This window comes from Dendropsophus ebraccatus, chromosome 13 (genome assembly GCF_027789765.1).
Source record: "Dendropsophus ebraccatus isolate aDenEbr1 chromosome 13, aDenEbr1.pat, whole genome shotgun sequence".
Taxonomy (NCBI): Eukaryota; Metazoa; Chordata; class Amphibia; order Anura; family Hylidae; genus Dendropsophus; species Dendropsophus ebraccatus.
The window spans coordinates 10,807,971-10,814,546 of record NC_091466.1 but is presented as its reverse complement, the minus strand read 5'-3'; positions in this window follow the sequence as shown (position 1 = coordinate 10,814,546).

Sequence of the window (6,576 nt, the reverse complement as noted above, 5' to 3'; positions counted from 1 at the left end):
TCCGTTGTTGCAAATCGGCAACAACGGCCGGGATTAATATAAAACTTTCGTTGTGTGAACATAGCCTTACATTATGAGAAAGCTAATCGATGAGCTTGTTTACCAAAATGGAAAGCTCTTACTTGCTTATTTGTAAATATAAAGAAAATGTTACCTTTTCTAAGTAAAAAAATTTAGGTTCCCCAGTAATGCTAAACCAAATGAGTTCATTCTGTTCAGCCAAAAAAAACAAGATATTTGCCATAATAATAATAATAATAATAATAATAATAATAATAATAATGTAAGCAAGATATACAGATTACCTCACATGGGAAAAACGGATAGATCTAATGTAATCCCACAAAAAAAATGAAGAAAAATTTCCTCTAGAATCTAGAATCCACCAAATATTTCTGAAGTCTACAGGTCTCTGTTGGCGAGGATGCGATAACATGGCCGCACGTCTCTATGTTCTATGTGATTGTCCCCTAATTAGACCACGACGTGGCCAAAGTCTATGAGACTGATACAATGATCAGCAAAGTGCAGTCATGGGAATTATACTGATCTCCTCAATCCCTTCATTTCTAAGTAACCAGATCAGCACAATAGACAGTGACTTGTATAGTAATGGAGTTATATGGCGACACTACACCCTGTGCACAGCCGTATAGAGGGACATATGATGGGAGACTTGGGCGGTAACTTGTAGTATTACCCGCTATTTATATGACATTATTGATCCCTCTAATGATTCCCCATCAGAGACGGATAGACATGAAGATGATTGTACTTACAGAGTAATAACAGCGACGTCTCTGTGGACATGATGGATGGAGATGATGCTGCCGAGTATAAGGAGAAGTGGTGTCTGCCAGTATCCTCCTCTATATTATAAGGAAGGAGAAATTGCGAAATAGTTATTAAAAAAATGATAACTTCTATATAAATAGATGTGTGACCGACCACAGAATCCGTGATCAGGGCCGGACTGAGGTTGGATGGTGCCTTTATATGGTGTCTATACTCTATGAGCCACACATAGGGCTGTACAATGGAAACATAGCCTTTCTAAAGAGTTACCAAAATAAATGTATTTTTATTTTAATGTATTTCATGATTTTCCATTCATTCCAGGAATAAGGTCTGATCGCTGGACATAAGGCAGACCCACATCACACCCTTCCAATAGTGTCACCCCTCTGTGTACTGTATAAAAGAATATACAATACATGGGGGAACAAAACCTACTCAGCATCTCTAGAACAGAGGAACCAGGAGCAATGTTCCCTCTAATGGTGGTTTTACACGGAGCGATAATTCGCCCGATCGCACGATAAACGATTTTGAATGAACAATGTTTTTTTAATAAAGATCAGCGTTTAGAAGGAACAATACTTTGTACGGAAAAATCGTTATGCGATCGCTTAAGCCTATCTCACACATAGGTGAAATCATTGAAAGACTGTTTACACGGAACGATCTGCGAATTTTTTGCGAACGATCAACGACGATTTGAGAACATGCTGAAAGATCAAAATGAACGATTTCTCACTCGTCGCTTGATCGCTCGCTGCATTTACACGTATGATTATCGTTCGAATTCGATCGTTATCATCGAATGATAAATCGTTCCGTGTAAAACCACCATAAGCTTCAGCCACAGCTGAGCGGAATGGTAAGAGAGCTGAGCAATGGTCAGGCAAAGTTGGGCAAATCAAAAACTTGACGCAGAAACTTCGGTACCATGGTCTAAGTGAATGTAGCAGAGCAAATTAAATCTGGTAGAACAGCTCACGTCAAACAACCGGATTAGGATTTGATGTTGCCGCTAGTCTGGCAGCATCTGTCCTGACAGGTACTTTTTCAATCCCTTTGTGCCCCTTTAAATCCCTTTGTGCCTCCATGTAGCCCTGTGTAGTGGGTCCCTCAGTAAATGTTATACCCCTGTAGGAAGCCCCCTGTAAATGTTCTGCCCCTGTAGTTAGTACCCCAGTACATCTTATGCCCCTGTAGGTAGCCCCCTGTAAATGTTATGCCCCTGTAGGTAGCCCCCTGTAAATATTATGCCTCTGTAGGTAGTACCCCAGTAAATGTTATGCCCATGTAGTTAGTACCCCAGTAAATATAATGCCCCTGTAGTTAGTACCCCAGTAAATGTTATGCCCATGTAGTTAGTACCCCAGTAAATGTTATGCCCATGTAGGTAGTACCCCAGTAAATGTTATGCCCCTGTAGGTAGTACCCCAGTAAATGTTATGCCCATGTAGTTAGTACCCCAGTAAATGTTATGCCCATGTAGGTAGTACCCTAGTAAATGTTAGGCCCCTGTAGGTAGTACCCCAGTAAATGTTATGCCCATGTAGGTAGTACCCCAGTAAATGTTATGCCCATGTAGGTAGTACCCCAGTAAATGTTATGCCCATGTAGGTAGTACCCCAGTAAATGTTAGGCCCCTGTAGGTAGTACCCCAGTAAATGTTATGCCTATGTAGGTAGTATCCCAGTAAATGTTAGGCCCCTGTAGGTACTCCCCCAGCAAGCCACTACAGCTAATGCCCCAGGAAATGTTAGGCTCATGTAGGTAGTCCTCCTTCAGGTGGTTGCCCCCCGGCAGCCCAGCCCCCCGCACTTGATGTAGGCACTGTTTGCCATAGAAAAAAAAAGAAAGACCTCTATACTCACTGGCTCCAGCCTCCATGTCTCCTTCCCTCTGCTCTTCTCTTCAAGCAGCACCCGGGTGACGTCACTCAAGCGGCGCCGGACCCCGGGGAAGAGCGACCTCTAGTGACTGCAGTCTGGTGACTGATCTGGCAGTTTGTACATTTAACTACAAGCGCTTCAAGGGAACGTTGGTGTCAGCACCGCCATTCTATCTGTATCTGTGTCCAGAAGAGGACGAAGATACAGTGTTCTTTGCGAGCCGCCGCCCAGAGATCTCGGGCTAAACGGGTGGCTGGAGGCAGTGAGCAGCTTAAAGGGAACGTTGGTGGTTAGTAGATAACAATAGATGGACTGAACAGTAGTGGATTATAATAGGTCCTTTTTGGCCCGGGGCCCTGAGCTCCTGGGGGGCTCATGGCCACCCAAAAAGACTTATATTTTTGGTGGTGTCAAGGCCAGCATTATGGGGGGGGCAAACTGGGCAATTGCCCAGGGCCCCCACCCCCTAGGGAGCCCCCTTCCACTGTTATACAGCTCCTTCCTTCATAAGAGGAGAAGAGCGGCACAAGCAGCTCCCGTGCTCCACAAATGAAGCAAGGAGCCGAGCGGCTGGGACAGCCCAGAGAAGAGGGCCGTCCCTCCTGCAGGACCATCTGCTGTGAGCCCCTGGAGAAGAGGAGGAGGAGGGCGCCAGGCAAGGGCAGGTAAACAAAGGGGGGTTGATAGCATTCATGGGTGGGGGAATGGGGGCGGAGCCTAAAATTGCGGGGGGGGGGGGCCTTTTGGCGGTGGATGGGCAGAGCCTCGGGGGCTTTTATCATACAGCCACCAACCTCCCCATAGAGTGTGCAGAGCCTAATGAACAATATACAGTGGGGTGGGGTATCCAGCATGATACTGTGCTCCCTGTTCAGGGCCTGGTGCCCATACAGAAACCCTGCCCCTCTGTATATATGGGAACCTGGCCCTGAACAATATATGGTGGAGGGGTGTACTGTATCATACAGGTACCCCTCCCCCATTCAGTGAACAGTATATTGGGAGGGGATTCTGCATGATACAGTACCCCCCCCCCTAATATCCCCCAACTGTCCCCACAGGGGAAGAGGCTAACTCACAGTGGGGGAGTCTACACTGGGGGAAGGTGGTGGTGATGGTGGGGGATGCCTAAAAGAGCTGAGCTACTATCTGCTAGAGAAGGGGATGCCTCCTATATTGGGGGATATGACATACAGGGAGATTACCTATACTGGGGTATGCCTGAATGGGTGGATACTGTCTACTTGGGGTGGGGGTAACTACCAGAGAAATTACAGGAGGATATCTACTTTTTGGGGGGCTCAGAGGGGTCTTATATATTATTTAAGGGCACAGATGGGGCCAGTGTCGGACTGGGGTACCTGGGGCCCACCAGAGGAAATGATCCTTGGGGCCCACCACGACATGCTGACCCCGTCCTTTCCTGGATTCATTTGTATCTGTGACAAATCTCAGAATACCCTACATTTATACAGCTCTCAGGGTATGCTGGGAGTTGTAGTTTCTGAGTGGACAACCGTTTAATAAATCACTGTGTGCAGAGTCTCCTGGTGGCTGCAATCTGTGGGTGACAACCATCAGCCCTGAAGGTCCAGCAATACATCTGTCTACACTGTACTACAACTCCCAGCATATCCTGAGGGCTGCAGACTGTCAGTACATGCTGGGAGTTGTAGTGCCTGCAGCTGTTGTAGTTGGGCCCTAGGTGCATCATACACTGGATGCTTTGTGGCATATAAGAATACATAGATCTGTGGGGGCTCAGTGTAGGGAGGTGACCCAAGAACATCTCTAATAGGGGATAGAACAAAAACATCTCCCCCTACCATATTATGACCATACTGTCACACTGTTCTGGGGACTGGACCTGGGAGCTCCCAGCATCTGGATTAATTATGATGGCACTAGTGTACCAATGGTACACATGCCCTGCACACTATGTAAGTGATTACAGTGCAGTTACTAATGACCAAGCGATGCTATTGATATATATCAAGACCGATATTACCAATAATACCAGTATATAGGAAGGAAATATTATCACGATACATATTACCGCCATACTGTTAGGCCCTATTACATCAACAGATAATCTGACAGATTTTTTGGAGCCAAAGCCAGGAATGGACTATACACAGCGAACAGGTAAAAAAAAGGAAAGACTGAGATTTCTCCTCTTTTCAAATCCATTCCTGGCTTTGGCTTAAAAAAAAATCTGTCAGATAATCTGTTGGTGTAATAGGACCCTTACTGACCAAATCCTTTATACTAAAACCAATAAACACAGTACCAGATAACAAGATACAAATAATACCCCCACATGCTGACTAACACCACCACTGCTACTGACTAATACCCCCACATACTGACTAACACCACCACATGCTGACTAATGCTACTGAATAACATCAACTGTACACAGATCACTATCACCTCATCCAGTCATATAGAGGCAGACCCAGCTCTACACAGGCTCTATACACCATATACATTACAGTGCAGTTACATCTGGTGACTCACAAGGGACGTCTTCTCTGATTGGAGTTCTTCCCTTTTCATCTTCTTCTCCATCTCCCCTGGGCCGTTATGAGAACTTCTCCGAGCCACAAATCCACAGAATCTGCCAGACAGACATATTAGGCTCCTCACTCCGACACCATCCTCATCTCTATACTAACTGCACATCTATATTGGCCCCTTTACACCCTCATTAAGTGGGTAGGCTGACTCTATGTGACCCCCTTTATAAATGTCCTCCTTTTTTAGCCCCCTTATAGATTCCCCCCTGATAGCCCCCTTATAGATGCCCCCCTGATAGCCCCCTTATAGATGTCCCCCCCATATCCCCCTTATAGATGACCGGCCCCCATTAGCCCCCTTATAGATGTCCCCCCTGATATCCCCCCCATAGTTGCCCCCCAGTGCAGATAAAAAGTAATAAAAAAACAGCTCACCTAACCACTCGCTCCCCCGCCGGCTGTCTTCTTCTCTTCATCCCCAGCTGACACTCCCTGTCCGGCACCCACCCGGCGCACGCATCAGGAAGCTCTGTACTTCCGGTACAGCGAGAATCTCTAATACGCGCTCGCTTGTACCGGAAGTTCCGGCCTTCGGCACACACAGAGCTTCCTAATGAGTGCGCCGGGCCGATGCGGGACACCCCCCAGGGAGCGCAGCATCAGCTGGGGGCTGGATTGCCTCTTGTGACTGCAAGCAAGACACTGCTTGCGGTCACAAGAGTGCGGCAAGGGGGGCCTGCGGCAGCACTGTATGACTTCGGGGGGCCCTGCCGCCCGACAGTCAGTGCGCCGTATCAGCGTGGGGACCGGGGCCTGCCGGAGGATCCTCTGGTCCTCCAGTGGCCCAGTCCGATGCTGGATGGGGCCCACTCTCTGGGCCTCATCAGTCATATGTAATTGCTGCATATGACCACTGAGGCCGGTGATTGGCATATGATGTCACTAAGGCAAGTCTGTATTTTATTCAGGAACCATAAGGTGGTATTCAGTCATTATGTGGCGGTAATACACGTCAGTATATAGTGTGTATATAGAGTCATTATGTGGCAGTCGCTCTGTGGTGGTAATACACGTCAGTATATAGTGTGTATATAGAGTCATTATGTGGCAGTCGCTCTGTGGTGGTAATACTCGTCAGTATATAGTGTGTATATAGAGTCATTATGTGGCAGTCGCTCTGTGGTGGTAATACTCGTCAGTATATAGTGTGTATATAGAGTCATTATGTGGCAGTCGCTCTATGGTGGTAATACTCGTCAGTATATAGTGTGTATATAATTGCAGTGGTCTCTCTATGGCAGAAATATTGGTCATTGTATAGTGCGTTTTCTTCAGTAGCAGTGTGGAGGTACTATTGAAAGGGGTAGTGCGGC